General features: G+C 41.4%; 1 protein-coding gene across 3 annotated transcripts in view; it reads left to right on the plus strand.

Moving 5' to 3' along the window:
• Nucleotides 1-13,072, plus strand: part of LAMA2 (laminin subunit alpha 2) — a 583,647-nt gene that overhangs the window by 56,886 nt on the left and 513,689 nt on the right. The window lies entirely within an intron of this gene.

The raw sequence follows: 13,072 nt of genomic DNA on the forward strand, positions 1-13,072 counted from the left end.
TATAGATTTTTATCTTACATTAAAAACAAAAAAGTGACATATATAAAGCAACCAGATGTTTCCTCAAACACTGGAAAAGTATCTGGCACATGGCAGGAATTAAAAAAAAATATATATATATTTATATATATATTTGTATATATAAAATATTTATATTAAATATATATAAATAAATATTTATATATATATTTATATATATAAAATAAATATTTATATTAAATATATATATATTTATAATGAATGCTTTTCTGATTTCCCATGTTGAAATTGAGAAGTCTTGCCAATTTTTCACATCCTGTATTTGTGATCATAATTTTGCCTCTGTAAGCTCTTACAATTTCATACTGATCCACAGTCTTTTGCAATTGGATGATACGCCTTGTGCTATGAATTTTTTGACTCTGGAAACTCATACCTTTTACTCATGGATTTTAATTTTTATTGCTAATTATTTAACAAAGTATTATCAATCTGTGGGTCTTTTCTTATTTGGATATTGGACTGATCCTCTAACTTTCTATCTTTCCTCTAATGTTTTGATTTCCTTTTTGTTTTTAGTCTATTTTTTCTACCTAGGAGACATCCTCACCTTTATCTTACGACAATATTTTTGTCACTATGATTTTATTTTTGGTAACTCATCTGTGCTTTGAATAGCCTTTTGAACATGGAAATATTATCCTGTTCTTGTTTCATGCACGCCACGTATTTTCCCAGTTCTCTGATGGTATGGAAGAGTTATTAAAGTTTTTATCTTATCTTTTTCTTTGTTTCTTCTGAGCTCCATTCCACTTATTTGTTTTCTATCTTTCATGGTAGATGTAAAACGTCTGGGGGAAGCGTGGCTGTCCAATTATATTTATTTGAGACACAAATTGTTAGATCTGTGGGTGTCGGAAACTCTGGTTCACTCACTCGAGTATGATCAAGTTGTCATTTAAATGAGAGACTTTCAGACAGCTCATCTGGAGACTGTTTTTATGCATGTGCATTTTGTAATCTCTTGTCTGCTAGCATTCCTATTCAGAACAGAGTAAGGATTAAGAGAATGACCGTAACCACACTATTCAGTGTGTAGGTGTTTGCTCCTCTGTTTTCGATATGGAACCCTGCTTTAACCTTTGTCTTTTACTGAGTGGAGAATGGAGACTTTCTGGTTCAGTTTCTCTAAAGAATAAATCCCCTGTCTCTTGCCAGGTCAGCAGTGGGGTGGCAGCTACATTTTATGGGGTGGGTGAGGGCTTCTGGCGATCTGTCTCATTGTTAAACAGATTTTGCAGCTTTGATTCTTATTCTTGCCTTATAAATTATTTGATGCCTCCAATTTCAGATACTTTTTGGGGCTCAGCAGCTCAAACTATTCTTTTTGCTATGGTTTCTTCCTCCCCCTTGCAAATACATCCTTGCCTTAGGTCTCTCTGCTCTGAGTGGTACCACTGACTCCATCTACGGTGCTTCCATCCTCTATGAATGGATTGGCACATGTCTTTGTTGTCATCTTCTGGCTACTTATCTAGTGGCTACGTAGTTTAACTCTTGCTTTAAAAGGTTTCATAAGTAAGTAGCATTTAAAGGTGTGTGTCTGTGGCCATCTTTCATCAAAGCCCCAGGTATTCATGCTTTAATGTGAAGTACAAACAGAATGTATTAGCTCCATCCCATTACTTTCGAGAGGTTATGAATCTGAGCCCGATTTTTTTTCAATCAAATTACATGCAAACAGTGTTAAACTGCTTAATTCTACGTGTATTACATTAATACCGAGAAGTATATGGTGACTTCACAGATTTTTCAGTGGCATGACTGTTGTGAGGAGAATGCTTATGAGTTATTGTTCATCTCCACAGAGATAAAGATGATGAGAATTGGTCCAAGTACATTCAGAGTTTTGCTGCAAGTTGAGTCATGTTTTTTAAAATAATTAAACAATAAAGTAAAATTTCACCTTAGCATATGTTTATAAAGGCAAAGAGTCTTGAGTGATTTAGTTCAAACTTTCAAAGTTTTTTAAAAAAATATTTTATTTATTCATGAGAGACACAGAGAGAGAGAGAGAGAGAGAGAGAGAGAGAGAGGCAGAGACACAGGCAGAGGGAGAAACAGGCTCCATGCCGGGAGCCCGATGCGGGACTTGATCGCATGACCCCGGGGTAGCGAAGGCAGCCTGGGCAAAGGCAGATGCTCAAGTCTTGAGCCCCCTGCTGCGCCTCAAGCCTTCAGAGTTATGTGATATTGACCTCTGGGTCCTAAAGAGGCCTATATATCCAAATCATACCCAGAATTACTTCTAAAACGTTATCTATTTGTTTAACTGATGACAGAGGTAAAATCCAATTCAAAATTTTTCAAGGTCAGTGGCTCCATTTCCCTTTATTTGAAACTGGAATCTTCTGAAATGGCAAAGAAAAAGCTTGTCATCTACCTCTCTTGTTAATGAAAGGGCAAGACATAAATACCTCCATTTCTCCTGCTTCTGAATAAAACAAACAATAATGAGAGATTATGTGTCTTGTATCTTTTTGTTGTCATTAGATTGTTATTACTTTCCTGAAAACAAAAAGCACATGGTTGTGTTGGGGGAAGATTACCAACCTGAGAAATAGATGGGTCTTGTTCTGGTTCAGTTCTTTCACCAACTGGTGTTTTCGTCTCTGGAGTATGATCACAGCTAAGTGTAGGACTAGATAATTTGTAAAGCCTCCGTCTTCCTGCTCTCCCTCTTTCTGTGTTGTTGCTTTCCTTCCCTTCCTGACACTAAGATATCAAGATATCAACTGTTGCTTTCAACTGACTCACATTCTAGAGTGAAAATGTTGGTTGCACATTGTTGACAAACAAATGAATAATATCATGTGATCATATTGCTACTGCTGTAAAAAAGTCTATAGAAAACGCTGAGGTAATGTGGACTGTTTTAAAAACAATTTAATTTCTTACCTAGTAGGCACTTATCACTTCAAATCATGGAAATAGTGTAGTGTGTCATGTGACAGATCCTTCACATCTGGTTATCTTTAGACCCTGGCTTGTGTAAAATTCACTGAGTATTTTCCACTGAGTGCTTTGTTTACTGTTATAAAATCTTAAAATGTCACATCAAAGGAAAACTTTCATCAAAAGAACCTCAGCAAAACCTCAAAACAACCAAACATTTCACTGGTCTGTTTAAATCATCAGCAAAGGCAGCATGGTTATCCCAGCTTATGAGCAAACTAGACTCATCATTGCGGCCCTTTTACATATGCTTTTCCCATGGTCCAAATTCTGCAAATCACTGATGAACACTGGCGAAGAGAGAGGTTAAAAACAGGCAAGCCATTGCATTTTAGCTGACAAAACATTTACTGAAATGCTATCTGTGGGGAGCCCTGGGAAATTCATCCTCCGAATAGTCTGAATTGAGATCCACGAAGAATGTAACCCACTTGGGGGGCTGTACCTTCAGCATTTTCTAGATTAATCTAAACCAACATGCATTTGCCATGTATGCTTCTTGCATGGTATTCCACATGGTTGTAGTTTTCCTTTTGAGCTTTGAATATGCTGATCACCTTTAATAAGCAATGCCACTCAACGCACTTAAAAAATAAATAAATAACCCTTTTCTTTGGAGTCGGTAGTGGGAAGGAGAAGCTATTAAAGACTAGAGAGTCTGGAATTGTTGATTGAAAGGGATTCAAGAGAGTCCTGTGTTTCTAAAACGGGAGCGATCTCTATTCTTACTGAAAGAGTCTGCAGGTTGTATGATACCTGACATGGGAAGGGAATGCTTGATGAGTAGCCAATGATGTTGAACTCGCTGCATTTTCCAACTGACTTGTTTTTCCTACTAAGGAAGCGTTTCAGTGAAATTATGTTTGTTTTTCTTTCTGATAGGTTCTAATTGAAGTTTGAAGGTTCATTACACAGTGCCTGGGAATATGTTGTCAAATATAATTCACCTCTCCCCTAGTGGATGTTGGCATAATTTTATAGGACGGGGACTCCAGAGTGCTCAGCTGTCATTTGATTTGGCTCCAATTTCATTCATCATGGACAGAATTTCTACCATGTTTTGAATCTCTAGTTTCAAATGTCAGTACACCGAAGTAAATGTTAAAGAATAGGCTTGAAGCTAAGGAGATGAATATTGGCATTCAAACAACACATTATAGGCTAAATCTTCTGTCTCTTTCAATTATATTAATATCTTAAGTGCTTCACAGATGTATCACCTGAAACCCCCAAAATATGCGACTTCTTCAAAGTCATCTTCATTTAAATTTAATCATAAAAATAAACATCAGAAACGTGTACTCTTAAACTTCTCATGTAGCAAGACGTTTCTGATTTTATTTGGGACATTGAATGTACGTCGGGTAGGTTTGCGTTGCTCAGTAAATGAGTCTCCATCAGAGTGAGTACTGTTTTTATTAACAGATTTCATAAACTGGCTTGGTAGTTCCTAGTTCTGTAGCAAGAACAATCTATCATAATAAATCTGTAACATAAATATACAGGATACATTCTTGTTTCGAGAGTCTATAAGAGGTGTCCTCTCATGAACAATCTATATCAGAGGATCAAAAAATGAAGTTCAGCAGTAGCACAAGCAACTGCAGTGAATGGTGTGTTAAGTTCCTTCAAATCATGAAAAAATATACTTTCAAAGATTTATTAATCGTACTCCAAATATATATTTGTAAATAACAATTGGAAGGAAGGAAGAGGTTATATTTTTTAGCAGTCCTGAGCTGACCATATATTAGGAAACCAGATAAAGGAGGGAGTGATCTCCATTCTGAGTGAAGTATTTTGCTGTTGGACGCTTGAGGGCAATGATGACTGTGCTGGTATCATTTTATTTTTTTCTTGTGCAAGTTTGATAAAACTCTTTAAATATTAATTTGCATTTTAGAAAACACAAACTCTGTTATATTATATTGTGTTTGGAAGAAAATTGGCCTGAGGTTATGAATCAGATTGGGTAACATGGTCATCAACTGAACGACTCTGTTTAATTATTCAAAATAGGTAACACTGTGCAAGAAAATTGAGATTTGTCGATTTTTATTATGCTCCCATCTTGTTTCTTGTTTGTTTGAATCCATTCACTTTATTCTTCTCTCAGCTCAGGCAGGCTATGCTCTAAGGGGCTAGAGAAATGAGAGGAAATCTAGAGTGTATGGGTTTCAGAGTGTGAGTGTCTGTAAATAAACAAGCAGCTATCAATGGCATTAAATTAATTATAGCATTTAAAAATGTTTATTTAAGCAAAAATATCTCCTGGTGAATTACATTTTTATTTATTTTATTTTTATTTGTTAAAGATTTATTTATTTATTCATGAGAGACACTGAGAAAGAGAGGCAGAGACACAGGCAGAAGGAGAGGCAGGCTTCATGCAGGGATCCCGATGCAGGACTTGATCCCAGGACCCTGGGGTCATGACCTGAGCCAAAGGCAGATACCCAACCCCTGAGCCACCCAGGCGTCCCTACATTTATTTTTAAATATTTAAAAATGAATCATTGAAATGTCTCCCACTCTTATTTTACCTTTAGATAGCAATATGTGAATCCTTCTAAAGTCATTCTTTATTCTAATTTTCCCTTCAAGTATAGGTAACAAATTAAAAATAATGTAAGTAGTCTTATACTTCTAGTCCAATCGTTCCTCTTTTCTGTTGAAATACAAGTAGCTGTTTAGAAGATTAGATATGTAATCCAAACTTTTTAAAAAAATGCTCAGAACAATCTGACTAATCTAAAACACTTCTTAGTAGTATTAATCATCAGTAAGGATCATTGAGATCCACAGATAAACTTCTGATGAATAGAAAATTCATTTTAGTAAATTTCTGATATTAAATGGTAGAGGTCAGACCTAGATTAAAAAAAGAAAAGACTTTTCAATTCCTAGGCTTCACATCGGGTGCTATGTGGTATCTGGGATTCAAGTGTTTTGGTTTACTTTTTGGCTAAGCAATGGTCTAAGTAATTGGCCATAGATTTAAAAATGTGACTGTGTTCTGTGTTAGTAGAAGTTCAGAGGTTAGACACTCGTTTAAGAGCAATCGAATATCTAAGTTAAATGATTTTTAGAAAATGCACGTTTCCTCTGTAATTTTTGTCTTGTGTGGACAACTTCATGAGGTCTCCTCAGTGGTTCTTGGTTAACAGAAAGAGACCCTTCCGCTTAAAAAAAAAAAAAAAAAGTAAGCTAAAACAATACATAAGGACAAAGGCTGGAAACAATAGAAAAATAATTTGAACTCAAGGGATTTTCCTGAGCAAGGTCTTAGAGAATGTGCCAGCTTTTTAAAAGAAAAGCATTGTATATAAAGGCCACACTTAGCTGAAGAGAGAGAAAAATCCTTATTATTTTGATTAATGAATCAATTGTTCCATCAAGGCTAAATATTCATAAAAAAACTATTCATTCACATTTTAAAATGAGGTAAATTGAGAGAAAAGTAGGTCAACGTGCTGAGAAATGAGCTTTTCTTTATCAAATGGTTAATTCTGTATTCTTTAAAAAGAGCAAAGATCAGCTCAGCAAATAAGGTACTTGTGCTAGGAAAGTACTACACCCAGGAAAACCCACCCTTTTGTTTTGAATCTAGAATTGATTAATTAAACCTCATCGTAGATGTATTGCATAAAACGCACTTCAAGGGCAACATTGCTTCTCATCACACCCCTAGCGAAGGCCCAGGTCTCAGTGACTAACTCAGGTGTGGGTGAGGAAACGCGCTCAGCCTTTGCAAAGATGGTTAGAGAAGCGCAGATAACAAGATGCTGTGAATACGGACTAAAGCTGTACCCAGGGATTTATTCTGGTCCGTGTTTTGCGGCTCCGAGCTTTCAGGCCCGGGCTGTGCAGGGAGACCCAAAACAGCCTCAGGGAAGTTTAGTTACCGTCTCTGCCCAAAGGGGTTTGTCTAACTGGCTGCTGATTAACACACAGACGCCAGCTCTCTGCCATTCCCAAAGACTTAACAAAATCAGACACTGATAAAAAAGGAATATTAATTAAATCAATTTTGAAAGAAAAAGAAAACAAAAATTTTGTAGAGGTACAGAAGAAAAGCCTAAAGGTCAGTATCAGTTATTGCTTTGAATAGTCATTGAGTAAACGATCAGCCCAGGCCCTGTTAGATGGACCTCCGGGACTTTGCACGAGTGCCCGCTCACTACATGTCAGGTTCTGAGACACACTCCTGACCACTTTTCCTGCCACTTATTCCGTGTGATGCTGCAGAGGCGACCACCAGAATCTGGCCGGACCAACGCTTGAGGAGTGTATTTGCAAGACATTTTTAATTGATCCCTGCCCAAGAGTGTGTAGGGGGATCCTTGTCGATCATGAGCACAAGGTTGGCATGAGCTTCCAGGAAGACCCCATTCTCTTCTTAGGGCAGCACTGCTCGGTGGCAACGCACATTTTGGCCTGAGCTTTGCACTTCAGGTAACGTCTAAGCTACTCAGTCTCTAAAGACGTATAGTTGTAGCCCCGGGTTGATCACGGCTCAGGGATGAGATCCCATACCTGGGGCCCGCATTATTTATTTATTTATGTTAGCCTACACTGCGAGGACCGATTTTGCTCCCTAAGGATTTGCATTACAGCTACCATTCATTCTCGTTTCATTCGAAAGGTGAAATGGGTTTATTCAATCAAACAAAAAGATCATAATAGGGGAGAGCTCATAATAGGGGAGAGGCTTTCCACCCGGTGTGGGAGCAGCTGCTCTGCTGGCCGGTCTTGCTAAGGACTGAAATGAACTTACACCAACGCTAGTGTCCTGGATGCGATTGTTCTGGGCAAATATGGCACAGGAAATGTACGAGGGTCGAAAGCATATTCATGTCATTCATTCATTCGCTCATTCATGCACCAAGTATTTTTGAGCTTCTCTTATGTGCTAGCCACTGTTCTAACCAGTAGGGACAAAAGGGAGTGGACAAGTCTTTGTTCCTGTGATGTTTTCATCTTGGGTGGGATGGGGACTGGCGGGGGTTGTGGGGGAGCATTGAAAAGGAAACAAATGAATAAAATCATTTCATATAGTGATACGGAGGGGGAGAAAATGAAGCAGGTGTTTTGACCGTTCGTGGGGTGGGAGTCACTTGGGGTCAGGGAAGGCCTTGCTGAAAGAGGTAATGTGTTACCTGGAGCCCAACTGGAAGACTTTCCAGAGATGAGCGATCTGAGATGCAGGGGGTACAAATGGACAGAGTAATTCAGGAGTCCTAAGATGCGAGTGAATATCTCATGTGGGGATAAACTTCTAGTGTTTGAGGACAGACACAAAGCCGCGAAGGCCGGTACTGTGAGCCAGGGTGAGGGTGGTAGGAGGTAAAGTTGGAAGACATGCGGGGGCCCTACTTTGCAGCATCTTGCAAATTGTGGGACTTTGTTTGCATTTTGTTCTAAGTGCAGGGAAAACTATTAGATGATTTTGAATCTAATACTTTCTGAATACTTTGTTACTCTGCTACTTGGAAAAACAGATTGTAGGGAGGGTTGGAAGCAGGTGATTGTTCTAGTGAGAGACTCCGTAGGAGACTTGGCCAAATTCAGTTTCCATAGTTCCTAAACTCTGAGGGAGACTACTGGGTCTTCTTCCTCAGTTCCTTCTACTGTTATGGGTCAGGACTCCCCAGCAGATACAATTTGGGGTCAATTACTGTTAATTCTGGTTGACGCTTTGGCCAATTGAATAGGGTTAATATAACTATAGGGCAGATGACAGAGGGGAAACCTTTCTTTTTTTTCTTAACTTCTTTAGTCTCCACAGGATGACAATACCACTTGGTAATACTCACATTTATGAAATTCAGCAGAAATTTCGAAATCTTAGATTACCACTGACATTTCAGTTTCTAAAGGCAATTCACATGAATTCCCAGTTCCTTGATAATGTATTTCAGCTGTTATATTACAACTTCCTGTATAGTTTTAGACTTGGGTTAATATCTTCTTTATTTTAAAGCAAATTAATATTCTACATACAGAAGCCATAACGACGTTACTATTTATATAGAACAAGGAAAATTAAAAATGCTCTACACATGGAAGGCATCATATATTTTGGGGATAACTTTGGGATTCCCACGAAGGTGGGTTCAGATCTCTGCTGGTGGAAGAGCAACACCAAATACGATGGTAGCTGATAGTTATTTTGAAGTCTCTGAAGAGATAACAAGCATCTGTATGAGAAAACAGATTGTGTGTAGATATTGGTGGAAATTATTTTATTTAAGGACTAAATAAATTTATTGAATTAAAGAATCTCCCTGGCTATTAGTGGGAGAAATAGGATATTGTTTTCTTTAAAGTAAGTTTTAAACCTCATATCACTAGCAATATTAGGATTACAAATTATCAAGTTTCTTATGAAAATTGAAATAATCTTCTGAACTCTAGTCCTATTTTACCCACAAGCTTTTTTGTTTTGTTTTGCTTAGTAATCAATTATTGGAAGAATGCAAACTTAGGGTGACTTTTATTATGCTACAAGGTATTTTTAAAAATTTCTCCTGGAGTAAAATGTTATGGAGTCCAAGACATAAAGGTGGAAATTAAAATCTTTGAAGATCCTTCAAATATACCGTCACTTTTAATAGCTCCCTTCTCTGTTACTTGACCTACCGATGTTAAGAGTCTATCAGAGTTTTTTCAGCTGCCTTTCATTTTCCTAACCCCTTGTGGGTACAGTTAAAAAGATGACTGATTTGGGTCTTTATAATTGAAATTGGATAGGGTTCAAAGTTTCAACTGATGTAGAAACAGTTTAAGAATAAATAATATATTTTTAAAAGTTGCTCTAACAGCTTTTCTCCCTCTAAAATTGATCCCTGAAATGCCAGCATATGAACTTGCATTATAGAATAGAAAATTCGGTTGTTGGAAATCCTATTCTTATTCTGTTCATTTGTTTCTCTTGTCAGGATGTTTTTACTTAAAACATGTTTTATGATTAGTGAGAGAACTGTCATCACTAAGTTGGTCCTTCCCCACTGGTTTGTCTACACGAACTGTGTTCTGGTGACGTGAATTAAGAAGTTCTAATCTGGACTGACTGTAGCCCACGGCCGTGAGCGTGGATGGCTAAGTGTGCGTGGTGAAGGGGGCCAGCCTCCTTCGGGGTGTCTTCTGAAGCAAGATGTGCAGTGGGCTGGTCTTTTTTTTTTTTTTTTTTAAAGATTTTATTTATTTATTCACGAGAGACACACAGAGAGAGGCAGAGACACAGGCAGAGGGAGAAGCAGGCTCCATGCAGGGAGCCTGACATGGGACTTGATCCTGGGACTTGGGGTCATACCCTGGGCTGAAGGCAGGCACTAAACCAGTGAGCCACCCAGGGATCCCCAGTAGGGCCGGCCTTATGGGCGGCTGGGTGGGCAGGTCAGGATGGGGGCCCAGGCTCTACTGCTTTCTGTTCCTGGCATGTGGTACCCTCTTTTCCTCTGAGTTGACCTCAGAGGGTGTGTGGGACCGTGGCCTTGGCACTTGGGGGAGCTTGTCTACTCTGCCCTGTACGCCTGGCATTGAAAAGGCACCGTGAAGACTGGAGGAAGAAGGGTCATTTTCTTCCACAGAGGAAGCCTTTCAAGAATATGTTGCCGATATTTATAATTTAGCATAGGCTGTATTGGTAACTTAATACTGAACATGTCATTTTAGCAGGTAAAATTAGTATTGTGTCACGTGCATAGTGTTGTCCTGGGTGTAACTGCAGCGGGGCACTAGCCCTTAGGGAAGGGTACGCCCTTGATACCTGGCGAGATGACGAATGAATGTGTCACGGAGAAAAATGATTTATTTTTTTAAAGATTTTATTTATTTATTCATGAGAGACCCAGAGGGAGGCAGAGACCCAGGCCGAGGGAGAGGCAGGCTCCCTGCGGGGAGCCCCGGGGTCACCCCTGGGCCGAAGGCAGGCGCTCCCCCGCTGAGCCCCCCAGGGATCCCCCGGAAAATGACTGAATACGAATACAGAGGCCTCAGGCAAAGAGGTGATGCGGGAGTATGGAGCGCGGGCATCCTTGCCGCGGGTGGGGCAGAGCCCGCGCTGGAAGTGGCGCTGGCGGGGATGGGGGCCCGGGCAGGCCGGGAGGGACCTGCGGGGGAGGGGGGTGGGGGCAGGGCGTGGGAGGGCCGGGGCCGTGGGGGATGTGGGGGTGTGGGGGCGTGTGAGGGGCATTGGTGTGGGGATAGGGGTGCGCGTGGGGGCCAGGTGGGGGGAGGGTGTGGGGGCGGGGCGGGAGGGATGTGGGAGGGCATAGGGGGTGGAGCAGGGGAGGGGGGGTGGGGGGCGGGAGGAGGGTGTGGGAGGGAGGAGGGATGTGGGAGGGTGTGGAGGAAGGGGCGGGGGTGGGGTGGGTGGGCGGGGTTGGTGTAGGGGAGCCAGGGGGGTGGGCATGGGTGGGCGTGGGAGGGTGGGGCAGGGGTTGGTGTGTGGGGGCAGGGTGGGTATGTGGGGGAGTGGGTGTAGGGGGGATGGGGGTTACTGTAGGGGTGGGCGGGGGGATGGGGCGAGGGTGGGGCAGTGGGCAGGTCTTGGGGGTTGGGGCCTGGGTAGGCGTGGGGGGGCAGGGTGGATGTGGGGGGTGGGTGGAGGAGGGATGGGTGAGTGTAGGGGGGTGGGGGTAAGGGGGTGGGGTGGAGCAGTGGGCAGGGCTTGGGGGTGGGGCCTGGGTAGGCATTGGGGGGTAGGGTGGGTGTGGAGGGGTGGGTGGGTGGAGGGGGGATGGGGTGAATGTAGGCGGTGGGCGGGGGGGTGGGTGGGTGGGTGTGGGACAGTGGGCAGGGCTTGGGGGTTGGTGGGGTTGGCATGGGGGGCGGGGCCAGGGGTGGTCGTGGGGGCGGGGCCAGGGAAGGTGGGGCGTGGGGTGGGCGGGGTTGGTGTGGGGTGGGCGTGACTCAGAGGGATCCGCCTCAGGCCCTGGCTTTGCCCTCCGCGTGTAAGCGGTGTGAGTCCGGGATCGTGGTGAATCTCCGGTTGCGTGTGCAAACTGACCCCGCGCTGCAGGACTGTTGTATTCGGGGCCCTGATGCACGTGAGGCTTCGGGCGGGCGCCGGGTGCGTAGGAAGGGTTCAGTGTGGGGTATTTACCACTTCATTCCAAATGAGTAAAATTTTTATTCTTTCAGTGCAGGGTATTTGAGGCTAATGTTGATTCTTTTTGGGGGACGATTGGCAAGGATGGGACCAGGGTGAGGCACGTGGTATGCTCAGGGCACACCTGTGTTTGTAGGATCTGAGAGTGAGTCTGTTCTTAAATTTTGTGGCCCAGGGTACCTGCCCTGCAACATCATTGAAAAGCACATCTTTCTGCTTTTAATAGAAAAATAAAATGATACCATAAATGAAGGTGTATAGATACGTTAGGGCATCCATAAAACCCATTACAAAGGAAGATATGCTAATAATGAAATGATTTTGGTAATACCTCGGGAATAACCCTAATCCTAAATGATCTCTGTGTCTATGCCTCTTATAATGGCTTTTCAATACTCTCTGAAAAGCATTGGCAATTGTCTTAGTTATGCTATTGGTATTTCAATTTAGTGTTCTTATCCTTCTATTCTTGAGATGTGGAGTTTCAACTAAATGGCAACTATTGTGATTGTTAAAAATACGTAAAAAATAACGAATCACAAATTAATCAACTTGTTTATTAGTGTTAAAGCAGTTCCTAAAAACTACCATAATACAATGGAAAAAGTAATTTCTGAAGCTTGTAATTCAGCAATTACTGCCGTAATAGCTGAAGTCATTTTTATGTGTGGCGATCCTAAATCAAAGTCATCATAGGATGCTCCAGACCTCTTAATAGTCTGGCTCAGGTGCTAATGAGTTCAGGACATTAGAGCTCATTTGAGAGCAGGATTCATGATTCCTTTACTGCTCAGTACTCCTATCTCTGGCTTTGGCTCAAAGATGGAGCCACATACAAAGAAGGACACTGATGACAGAGTTTGACATTTTTTATAGTTTTTTCTCTACCAGTATTACTTTATAATCCTTGAATCAAAAAGAACAAGGAAGCTATTTTAAAAATAGAAGCTTGATCAGAAACAT

Source organism: Canis lupus, chromosome 1, assembly GCF_048164855.1.
Source record: "Canis lupus baileyi chromosome 1, mCanLup2.hap1, whole genome shotgun sequence".
In the NCBI taxonomy this organism is placed as follows: Eukaryota; Metazoa; Chordata; class Mammalia; order Carnivora; family Canidae; genus Canis; species Canis lupus.